Below are 12,905 nucleotides of genomic sequence, written 5' to 3' on the forward strand. Positions count from 1 at the left end.
CAAGCGTATAGTCACGTACAGTGTTCCCCCGTTTCTCCGGCCTTACCTAAAAAGTAAAGACCTCTCGTAATTATCGCGGACGGATTTAAATTTTGATTCTAAATGAAGGAACACTTTCTGCTTCAGCGGAATCATCTCATCCGAAATTTGCAAGGTCCGCGAGATTACGCGGACGATTGCAGAGACGCACGGGAGCAAATGCGGTCCAGTTGTCTCCGAGGCGGAACCGCAGCCGCCCAGGAGCGGGAGTGGGGCGGACACCCCCCTCTCGCGGCCGCGACCTGCGCCCATCTGACCATCGACCGGCGCGGGCCGCCTGCCGGGCCGGGGATCAACAATGCGCGGAGTGGCCAGGGTAGGGCGTGACGTCACCGCTCACGTGCCCGCGCCGAGCGCTCACTTCGCACGTGGGGGCTAACGATCGGCGCGGGGAGGGCCGGGCTCCGGGCGCGGAGGCTGTGGCAGCGGCAGTGCCGCCCGCCGCCGCCATGAGGACGCTGGTGTCGCTGGAGCCGCTGCCGCTGCCCGCCGCCGTGCAGCTGCGCGTCGGCGAGGCGCTCAAGGCCGCCGCCGCCAACGGGGGCTGCGCCGCCGCCGCCGGCACCGGGACCGCCACCGGGACCGGCTCCGCCGCCGACGCCGACGCCGACGACCAGCAGCCGCCGCTGCCCCCCGACACCAAGAGTAAGACTCTTCTGCCTGCCCGCAGCACGCTCCGGGCGTTTTGCTCCTCAGGGTCATGTACTTGACCTTTCCTGAAGTGATACAAAATACCACTAAGTACAATTGGCGCGTGAGGCACTGCAATGAGAAAAATAGCAAATTAAATTTTTCATTCATTTCCTTTTAATGTTCCCCAAATTTTTTCATTCATTTCCTTTTACTGTTCCCCAAAAAATAAACCACTACCTAAATTATGCCCGTTTCACAAGCAAGGTTTTATTTTTTACAATTTGTACTATTCAGTAATCCATAACACTACCAGTAGTAGTCGGTATGTAGATTGCAACGCGAAACATCGGCAACTACATTGTTATTAAAATTTTTCGTTGGTTTTCGATTACTGTTTGCCAAAAACTAGGTCGTTATATAAATTATATCCCTCTTCCAAGTGAACAACATTTCGTTCAGTGTCACGAGTTATTATTACTAACACTCGACATAAGACATTACGGTGCGAATAACCAGAAATTTTGATATTTTGAAAATAATTCGCTAGTGTCCTCTTACTGTCACTGAAAAACTACACCACTACGTATATAGCGCTTAGGTTTCAGGTGCATGACATTTTTTGCAGATATCCAAAACGCTGCTAATTAGAATCGGCGCCGGACATTGCAATGAGAAAAATCAGTAACTACAAATTTTTCGTTTATTTCATCTTCTGTTCCACAAACAGTAAACAATCCAGGTGCATGTTCGTTTTTTAATTTTTATTTATCTTCTTATGTCTTACAGTGATCCATAACGCTATCGAGTACGTCACATTGCAATGTGAAAAATCAGAAACTACGTTCTTGCTAATATTTTTCATTCGTTTTGATTACTCTTTCCCAAAGAACAAATCGTTACATAAATTCTATTCCTGTATCAGGTGCTTAACATTTCATTCAGTGATCCACATCACTATTAATTATAGTCAGCATAAGAAATTACTGTCCAAATAATCATAAATTTTATTATTTTGAAAATAATTCACTATTTACCCCTTCAGTCACTGAAGGGCTACAGAATTAAGTATAATGTGTTCAGTTTTCGGTTACATGACATTTTCTACAGTTATCCAAAACACTGCTTATTATAAGCTGCGAGAGTCACTACAACGCGAAAAATCAAAAACTGTACTTTTTTTATAAAAGAAGTCTGAAACATTAAGTATAATATATTCAGGTTTCAGGTGCATGGTATTTCTTGCATAGATACAAAACACTACTTATTATAGTCAGTGCGAGCCATTACAATAAAAAATCGGAAATTACACATTTTTTTAAAAATTATTTAACTGATTCACTTTTACTCTTATCGAAGAAATAAATTATTTCGCGTATTACTTCTTTGTTCCAAGTACATGTCATTTTTTATAGTGATCCAAAATATTATAAATTGTAGTCGGTGTGTGACGTAATAATGTAATAACCAGAAACTACATTGTTATTAAAATTGTTCATTGACCTTTTTCCTCAGTGTTTCTCAAAGATTAAATCATTACGTGAATTATGCTTCATCACATTTTATTCAGTGAACCGAATTACTACTAACTGTAGTCCACGTGAGACGTTACGTTGAGAAATATCAGAAATTATAGTATTTTAATACTTCCTCCCCAATTTAATTTACTGTTAATGAAACACTAAATCATAATGCAAATGTCCTGCACCGCCTCTGCTTGTGAATGACTCAGCCTTTTCATCTGTAGCATTTAAAACAGTCATCAGGACCGGCTATAAGCTAGAGACGAAGGAAGCAGCCGCCCCTGGCGGGACGCTATAGTTTTGGCGGCAGTCCATAAAAATTCCACTAACAGGATTTCTTAGTTTACTTTGTTAGCGGCTTAGCCTCTTTATCAGTATAATACGAAAGCAAAAATCTACATTACATTTTATAATGTATGAATGTTTGTATCGACGTAGATGTCTTGGCTGCAAAGCACAATTATTGCCCCTAATTGTCCTCTAAGTACCCTTAGCCCAATCCCGGTAAAATTCGAAGCTCCGATCCCGCACTCAGTATGTTATTGGTGGCACAGACCAAGAATGAAAATTTGCCGGGAAGTGACATTTCCTTTCACGTAGTATTTGATAGCCAATCAACATTTTTTTTATTACTGTTTGTTGACTTACCATATTTCTGACACTTCTTCAGTTCTTTATGGTTCCGCTAACTGTTTATTTACGTATTTTTACTATGAATTTCACGCATATTACGAAGGAAACCTCTGATGACTGAGAGACTTGTAGTATTCTACTAATTTAAATTTTTTTTGTGGAATGTATGAAAGGAGAGGACGCTAAATCCCTACTTCACCTATGGCGCCAGAATAGAACACTATTCATTCACGTGCAATGCTTTACCAATTAAGTCATCTCGTTATGGATTAATCCCCAAGTCAAACTCGGTACTGCTTCCTCTCCACTTCGGTTGAAGTTGCACAGAGAGTCTTTTTTCTATAATGTGGAAGAACGGACATGGTAGACAGTTCTTCAGAACGCCCCCGTTGCTGAGAGAAGCTATTTCCTGATGTAGGAGAATGATACACTTTGTTGATTAAATGTACCAAATATAGCCCTGCCCACGCTTCCAGTTCCAATTATTATAAAGCAAGTAAGAGAGCCATGATGGAATTTCGAAGACGAAGTGGAAAACAGTTTTGACTCGGTGTGACGCGTGCTGCGATGGTTCCACTTGATGTATTCGGTTCGTTAAAGGCACGTGTCGGTCACACTGTAGCAAGTTACCAGATACAACGAACAAAGGGTGCCCTGTGCAAAGGTTAAAATCTCAGCCGTAGCCGTTTATGATGCAAAGTCGGAAAGTTGATTTGATTCCTCTACCAGTTCATGCATCCGGTTAGGGGACTCTGCAGTTAAGTGGTTCAAACTTGCGTCCGGCCATCCTGATTTAGGTTTTCTGTGATTTTCCTAAATCGCTACAGAAAAATAATGGGATGGTTCCTTTGAAAGAGCACAGCCGACTTCCTTCCCCATCCTTCCCTAACCCGATGAGACGGCTGCCCTCGCTGTTTGGGCCCCTCCCCCACATCAACCAACCAAGCAACCTGTATTACACCTCTCTTCTCCTTCAACCACGGAAACAAGCATTAATATATCGAAGCTTACGAAGCGCAGACGTTTTTGCAGGAGGTACACGTTTGTTTGCATAAATTTGTTCGTTCCAGAGGACGCTAAATTGTTGTTGTGAATTTTTTAATTTTTTTCTCTATCTTTTAAGCTTTTACTGAGTTTCTTTTACCGTCGACATTTACTTTTCAAATACGGTTTTCGTTGCAATTTACATTTACCTTCCTCTTTCCAGGAGATAGGAGGATTCGAAAATGTGCGGTGCGAAATAAGTGAACTGCAGACAGTATATCCTCTAACTTCACTAATGTTACATATAGTAATGACGGACATTATACTTGTCCGGAAAAGTAAACAACAAGGAAAATTTCGGTGCGACAGTCTCAGCTTAGACGAAGGAACTTACCATGAGCTGCTCTTGCACACTGCACGAAGGTGCCATGTGAAATGTCTGTGGTTAACCGCTGGGAGGATTTAGTACCCTAGAAAATAAGTGCTACACGGCCAGGTGTGCGTTTGCACAATGACAAGTAAGGGTAATACCAGGAACAGTTATTTGTGTCATCCTTTCCATTACTTTAATGCAGCAGTTCAAAACCTCAGTCGAGGACATTTATTGTACCATTAGCTTACAAATTAAGACTTGTAAGGCTACAATTTCTCATGATCTTCAATGATACTTTCCAAGAACATGTACTTCGATAATGTAAGAGGTTTTAAGTGTTGATGATTACCGGTTTGATAGTATAAGAAGTTTTAAGTGGTGCAAAGACAGCCACTAGAGCCAATAGTGACATATGAGTATTTCAAGGTAAATATGAACAGCACATTTAATGGAGAGTGTTGGATAGTAAGACGATACCACACGATTCTACGCAGTTTGACGTGCCTGCCCACGCTACAAATCATTAAGCGATATTCAGAAACTTTCTCCAAAAGATGCACAGGAGCGTAGGAAATTGGAGAGATACTTCAGAATAAAGTAACTATGTCAGGGAGGGTGGTTACTGATAATTGGTTTAATTGATTGTGAAGTATACACTGAAGGAAGAAAATCACAGCATCAAGAAGGAGTTGTGCGACATAGACGAAAGTTGGTAGCCGTGTTTCTACATCTCAAAGATGACGTGTTTTAAAATTTCGTGCAAGTTACATAAGACTCGCGCTTATAGTGCCACTACGAGGATGCAAATCAGGTTTGCTTGAAATAGACGTTGTAACGCTCGTGAGCGTTAGTTACGTTTGAGATTGCACTTGGTAAATTGATGTTAATCAAGAATTCCTTTAAGGGGACAAAGAAGCCGTTATTAACAACCCACTGAATCTGAACGAGGTCGTGCAATAGGATCCGAGAAGTTGGACGTTCCTTCTGCGATGCTGCAGAAAGACTGGGCAGAAATGTAGCCAGTGCACATGAGATCGTTGCCGGTGGTGGCCACGAAAATGTACGTCGCAAGAAGACCAGGCTACGGACGGCTACGTTGCGCTACCGAGTGGGACGACCATCAAGTTTGGCGTGTGGCTCTGGCGCATCGTACTGCATCTGTAGTAGCAGTGTGAGCAGCAGCTGGCACCACAGTGCCGCAGCGAAATGTTACAAATCGGTTACTTAAGGACAGCATGGAGCCCGAAGCTCTCTAGGGTGCATTCCACTGACCCCGAACCACCGCCTGTTGCGACTTCAGTCATGTCAAACGATACCTCATTGGAGGGCAGCGTGTAGGCCTGTTGCGATTTCTGTTGAAAGCTGGTCCTTCCTCGGTGCCACTTACGGCGGTTTGTCGTTTAGAATGACGCCAGTTAAGGTGCTGCTACCAGCCTGTCTGTGTGCTGGACGGATTGGACCTACTCCTGGAGTTACGGTCTGGTGTGAGATCTCGCATTGCAGCAGGAGGCCTTTCATGGTTACCCCACGCACCCTGATTTGGCCTGTAGTGCTGACACTCATGAACAGCGTTTCAGAGACTGCTCTCCAGTAGGATAAACATCGTCCATTTATCACTATTGTATCCCAACGTGCCCTACAGAGTGTCGACATATTGCCTTGGCCTACACAATCACCAGATCTGTCTCCAGTCGATAACATATGGGATATCATCGGATGGCAACTCCAATGCCGTCCACAAAAAGACATAAATCGTCCCTCTATAGCGCAATAGACATGGAACTCCACAGCACAAACTGACATTCGGCACCTGCAAAACAAACTGCATGCACGTTTTCATGCTTGTATTCAACATTCTGGCGGTTTGACGAGTTATTAATGTTCCAGCACCTCACATCTGTAATGATTTATCTCGCAAGGATTTATCTTGCAATGTTAATCACTTAGATGTGTCCCTAAACAAACGCATTCCAAAAATTTCATTACTCGATGTTAATTTTTTTTGTATCGATTTTTTTCCATGGCTCTCTACATTCCACGGAACTATCCTTCGGACATACTTCCCAAATCGATAAGGGTAGTGCAAGAATTGCAGACTGCCTCCAACCATGCGTAGCTAATGCTTAATTACTGCCATTATAACTTCTCCATAAATACCATTCTCTCCTGTATACAGTCTTCTAGTTTCTGACTATGACAATCTTTTAACGTTATGTTCGCTGTGGTCTTCAGTGAGAAGACTTTATGGAGGCAGCTCTCAGGGACTGGCTACCACGAGCAGGCCTCATCATCTCTGCATAACTATTGAAACCTTCAGCCATTTGACCTTGTTTAGTATGCCCGTTTGGCTTTAGGAAACGTAAAGGAACCAGAGATGCACTTCTAAAGTTGCGGTTCATAAGGGAAGAAAGACTGAAGAAACATCAGTACACGCTCGTAGGATTTATCGAACTGGAAAAAGCGTTAGACAAAATCAAATGGTACAAGATGTTCGAAATTCAGAGCAAAACATGGGGAGATCCCACAGGGGAGGACGGGTAATATACAATATGTTCAAGAACAAAGAGGGCATAATAAGAGTGGAAGATTAACAACGAAGTGCTCGAAACAACCAAGTGCTCGAATTAAAATGGGTGTAAGACACGAATTAAGTCTTTCACCCCTATTGTTTAACCCATACATCGAAGAAGCAATAACGAAAATAAAATAAAGGTTCAAGAATGAGATTAAAACTAAAAGTGCAATGATATCAATGATAAGATTTGCTGATGATATTGCTATCGTCAATGAAAGTGAAGAAGAATTACAGAACTGTTGAATGGAATGAAGTCTAATGAGTACAGAATATGGACTATAAATCGAACAAAGACGAAAGTAATGGGATGTAGCATAAATGGGAACAACAAGAAACTTATCAGAATTTCGAAACACAAAGTAGATGAAGTTAAGGAATTCTGCTAAGTAGGCAATAAAATGACCCATGATGAACAGAGCAAGGAAGACATAAACAGCAGAATGTCGTACACAAAGAATGCATTCCTGACCAAGATAGGTCCATTAATATCAAACAAAGGTTTTAAGTGGAGGAAGAAATTTCTGAGAATGCACGTTTGCAGCACAATATTGTATGGTAGTGAAACACAGACTGTGGGAAAACCGGAAGAGAAGAGAATCGAAGTATTTAAGACGTGGTGCCACAGAATAAAGGTGAAAATTAGGTGGACTGATAAGGTAAAGAATGAGGAAGTTCTCCAGAGAATCGGCGAGGAAAGGAATATACGGGAAAGACTTACTAGAAGAAGGGGCGGAATGATAGTATATGTGTTAAGACCTCAGGGAATAACTTCCATGGTACTAGAGGAAGCTATAGAGGGTAAAAACTGAGATTAGGAAAAAAAGGAACTGTTCTCAAGTCTTACTCACCCTCTACTATTTTGCCACCCGCAATCACTCCAGTTCTACACTGCCATTTATTTGGTGCCTCGGAATGTGTCCGATCGACCAGTAAATTCATTTAGTCAGGTGGTGCCATAACTGTTTTTCTCCCCAATTTGGCTCAGTTTCTCCCCGTATAATCCTCAACATTCTTCTAGAGCACAATATTTCAAAAATTTCTGTTGTCTTCTTGTATGAACTTTTCATCGCCCATATTTCACTTCCGTGCAAGGCTAAAGTCCTGACAAATACCTCTACAAACAACTTCCTAAAACGTAAATTTAAATTTCAGTTTATCAGATAACTTTTTCTTCGAAATGCTTTTCTTGTTATTGCCAATTTGCATTTGGTATCCTATCCGTATCGACTCCATATCGACTGTTGTCGGCTATCTTCTGATTCAAACAGCAGAACTCATTTACTACTTGTAATGTCTCAACATTTCCTGATTTAATTCTTCTGCATTATATTAATCTTTCCGTTCAGTTTACCTTCGAAGTCATTTGCCGTCTCTAGCAGAATTACAGTGTCATCGGGAAGTTCAGTATTGTAATTCGCCTTTACTTGTTGTTGTAGTTTATCACATTGGTATGCAGGTTGACATTTCCTTAGGATCTGAAAAGCTGTAATTTACTTCGAAAAAGATCTGTGTTAAAGGAAAAATTCTGAAATGTTTCCCATAAAAATCGTAGAAGTGAATCTTTACGCTTTTTAAAATTTTTATCAAGAAGGATGTGACGTTATCGTAAAAAAGCGTAATGTCATTCAACAACTTGAGTTCCCACTTTACTGTTTGGCTTTATTTACACTGTATGTGTCTTCACTGAACAAGTAGTGACTGTAGATCATCTACGAAGGTACTCAACAAGTAGTGCGCAATTTTTTATTTAAGTGGTGCAGGATTTTGAAGTTATACTTAATACTTGTGCAGTCTGATAACCGACCCCAGATGTTGACAGCTGTTTTTCTAGAATAATGGTGAATGAGTGTCTCTGACTTTTAATCAGAACTTCCTGCATCCTTAACTCGATCCCAGCCACTGCTTAAGCTCCTAATAAAGCTTGTTAGCAATGTCAGCCGAACACTTACGGTATAGAGAATGAACGTCGTTCTTCCAACGTCCTTGTTAAAGACGACGGAGGAACCGATACATGTACAGACTACACTCTGGCCCTTGAGATGTGGGACTGCCTCTAAAGGCGAAAGAATCATCTACGATCAACAGCATGGGAATGCTGATGGCCATGGAAACCACTGCATTTAAAACATGTAATGCGCACACTCAGCGAATAAGGTCTGTAGCTGAAAACATATCATGATGATATATCCATTGGTATTAGATTTTGGGTTAGTCCGGCATTCGGATCAGCGGAATGTGACTATCAAGAGAGAGGTAACCATAAGAAAAAGATTGAATTACCAACTAAAACTTAACATTGTCTATGTCGGAGCGTGGCATATCAGCAGTTTAATAGTGGCAGGGAATTTAGAAAATCCAAATAAATAAATACAAAGTACAATGCTCGGCAATGCAATTAAATGTAACGTAGATAAGGCTATTTCGTCGGACGGTTATATGAACATCAGCAGAAAATAGTATAACAAAAGTAAGATTTGTTATGAATAAGAAGGTAAGGCAGAGAATGAGTTTCTGCGAACTTTGGAATCAACAACAAACCTTTCCAACAACTTTAATTCAGGTATGCCTGCTGACGACACAAAAAAAAGTCAAATACACAGAGAAAGTATATAATGCACTGAGAATGATAATCTAATAGTGTTTGGTGACTGGAAAACTGTTGGACTCGATACTAATAATTGTAATGGAGAAAGAATAATTGAGTTATCCAATAAATCCCAGCTGATAACAGCGAATACATTGTTAAAAAATCATTAGAGGGTGAAGAATGCTCGGAAAAGGCCTGGAGGCACGGGGAGATTCCAAATGGATCACATCATACTCCGATTCTTAAATCAGCTATTGGATTGCAAAGCGCACCCAGAAGCAGATTAAAATGTAGTTCTCGTTTCTGATACTTCTCATTACTTTCGTCTGACTTTAACCAGCAAATAACTGGGGATGCTGGGTATAGCCGCAGTTCTCATGTGAAGAGCTTGGCACATGAGAGGAGGCCGTGGCGGGCCACATCAAACCAGTCAGGCGTGTAATTGGAAAAATAGCAGCGAGAGAGAGAGAGAGAGAGAGAGAGAGACATGTATAAACTCAATACATAAGCCACGTCATGATACGTGGTATTTCATTAACCAGTGTAGCCTTCATTTAGGTCATCTGGAAACTGACATGTAAGTCTGTGCGATTCATCCATCTTTCACAACCGTCTTGTTGTGGCAAACTTCCGTCTTCTACATTTATATACTACTCGAGAATACGTGAAAATCATATTAGTGTTAGCCAAACACAGTATACATTTGTTGATGAGTTTCTAAATACTCATCAGTCTCGCCAATCAATCGCCACACTTAACCCCTGTATTCTTGGCACTCATTTCGATGAACAGAAAATACAGAGAAGAGAAAACTCTCTGAAAATAAACGTAATCGTTATTAGTCCATTAAATTTTGGGCATGCAGCCGCGCAAATAAAATTTCCTCCACTGATACATCGGCCGGCTATCCTCAGAGTGAGTCACAAGACCGACGACAAGAAGTTTTTTTTTTCTTTATTGTGATTTTTATCACCTTACACAAGGCGGGCTGTCAGCAGCTGAGTACGCCGCTCTTCAGCCTTGAGGTTTACAATAAGTAATACATAGAGGGGGCACAGAGAGTACAATCAAAACGGCTGGCAAAACAATGTAGACACTAAAAAACAAAAAACATGGAGCTTAAAAACACGGAGCACGACAAGACGCCAAGCGCGGCCTTATATGCTCCACCGCGGCGGTACTGCGCATGGGGGTCACAGATGCTGGTCGGCGGCAAAGACATACGCTTACACAAGTGCCGCCTGTGGCGAAGGCGTACAGACATTCGATTCGCTTATCGATGTATGATCGGCGGCGGTGACACCATAATGACTCCTCTGCAGTTTAATTACCCCAAGAGCCGGATTCCATACTTTTTCCAAATTAAAACCATTATCTATATTTATTAAGTTATTAGCTAATCTAATCTCTATCGCTTCCTTGAAGACACATTCCCGAAAGGAAGAGGTGGATGTTAAAATCTTCGCATCACTGTAATTAATGGAATGCCCTGTATCAATACAATGTTCGGCCACAGTTGACTTGTCTGGCTGTAAGAAGCGTGTGTATCTTCGATGCTCCACACATTTTTCATGAATGATGCATGTTGTTTGACCTATGTACGGCTTCTCAGAATTTCCTGAAGGAATCTGATACACACCCGCTTTACGAAGCTGTAAATCTTCCTTCACAGAGCCAAGTAAAGCTGCAATCTTCATGGGGGGCCGGAAGATCACCTTCACACAGTGTTTCTCAAGAACACGGCTATCTTCGAGGAAAGAGCACCCACATAGGACAAAAACGCTCTAGATCTGAAGGAATTATTATCTTCTTTCCCAGCAAATACCTACATTCTAGGTTTTGCGTTGAATGCTCTACGAATTTGTTGCGGAGAAAATCCATTCGATTTAAAAATGCTCTTGAGGTATGTGAGCTGTTCTTCAAATTGTCTTTATCGGATGTACAGTGCGCCCTATGCACTAAGGTCTTAAGGACACCTATGGTCTGTGAAGCGTGATGGCAGCTACTGGCATGAAGATATATATTTGTGTATGTCGGTATTGTGAGAAGTCGTACATAGGTCAAACAACACGCACTGTTCATGAGAGATGTGTGTAACATCGAAGATACACACGCTTATTACAGCCAGACAAGTCAGCTGTGGCCGAACATTTTATCGATACAGGGCATTCCATGAATTACACTGATGCGAAGATTTTAACATCCACCTCTTCCTTTTGGGAATGTGTCTTCAATCGAATCCAATGTCTGTACGCCTTCGCCACAGGCGGCGCATGTGTAAGCGTATTTCTTTGCCGCCGACCAGCATCTGTGACCGCGGGACTGCTACGGTCGCAGGTTCGAATCCTACCTCGGGCATGGGTGTGTGTGATGTCCTTAGGTTAGTTAGGTTTAAGTAGTTCTAAGTTCTAGGGGACTTATGACCTAAGATGTTGAGTCCCATAGTGCTCAGAGCCATTTGAACCAGCATCTGTGACCCGCATGCGCTGTACCGCCGCGGTGGAGCATATAAGGCCGCGCTTGGCGTCTTGTCGTCGGTCTTGTGACTCACTCTGAGGATGGCCGGACGATACGCGGCCGAAGTATCAGTGGAGGAAATTTTATTTGCGCGGCTGCATTCCCGAAATTTAATGGACTATTCATTACGCCGCCTGAACTTGAAAATGCACATCGTAGTCACTGTCATGTATGAATTGCATTAATCTCCATTTTGAAGTATGAGAAACTCCTAATATCTGTCTTTTTTTTCATATTGAGGTAAATTGTTCTCTCCATTTATTTGATGCAGTAAAGTCCATTTGAACTATCAGAAGAGGAGAACTGAGAGACAATGGAGACATCTCAGTGATTCAAATATCAGTATTCAACAACTTCTTGTGTTGAACTCATCATTTGCTGAAGCATTAAAGTGACACTGATTGTCTGCTGCAAGACAGAATGGCTTCGGGAAACTGCGTCGCTCAGTGTGTGTATAAAATCGAGTTGTCCCCTTTGAGCAGATGTTTAAATTGATGTTCACGTTCGCTAAACTTGAAAGTAATAATTAAATTCTAGGATTTACTGGGAATATATATGTTCAATATATGTGGCAGAGTAACACGGTCGGTTGGCGAACTTCCACAGATCTTGGACGACGAGTTCAATCATTTAAGAACTATCTGCAGAAGAAACATGTAGTGTGACAAAGAAATAAATAAGGCGTTACATTGTACATGCCTTAGAACTTCTAATGAAAATAACCAACCAAAAGAAAATTTTTCCTTCCACTTGTAAACACTGTCACAGATCGCACCACCAGAACGCTCAGGAAGCTCGGTGTTGATCAGTGTTTAAACCAACAAAAAATGTTGGTGAAAATTTGAACACTGTAAAGGATCTACGTGCGCCTTTTGCCAGAGTAGTTGTGTATAAAATACCTTGCACTGGCGATCAAGTGTACACAGGAACTATAAAAAGAAGCATTAAAAGCCGCCTTAAGGAACGTAGGAGCAATTTTTCGCTGCCCAACAGGGGTAAAATCACAAGTAGTAGGTCTACACTAGGACCAGGGAACCATCAAAT

General features: G+C 41.8%; 1 protein-coding gene across 1 annotated transcript in view; it reads left to right on the top strand.

The window, feature by feature from the left end:
• The first annotated feature begins 609 nt into the window (after positions 1–609).
• Positions 610–12,905, top strand: part of LOC126176631 (putative inorganic phosphate cotransporter) — a 154,753-nt gene continuing 142,457 nt past the window's right edge. The window contains exon 1 of the mRNA XM_049923790.1: positions 610–684. The gene's annotated coding sequence lies outside the window, so the exon portion shown is untranslated. The remainder of the gene's footprint in view (positions 685–12,905) is intronic.

This window comes from Schistocerca cancellata, chromosome 3, assembly GCF_023864275.1.
Source record: "Schistocerca cancellata isolate TAMUIC-IGC-003103 chromosome 3, iqSchCanc2.1, whole genome shotgun sequence".
NCBI classification, from domain to species: domain Eukaryota; kingdom Metazoa; phylum Arthropoda; class Insecta; order Orthoptera; family Acrididae; genus Schistocerca; species Schistocerca cancellata.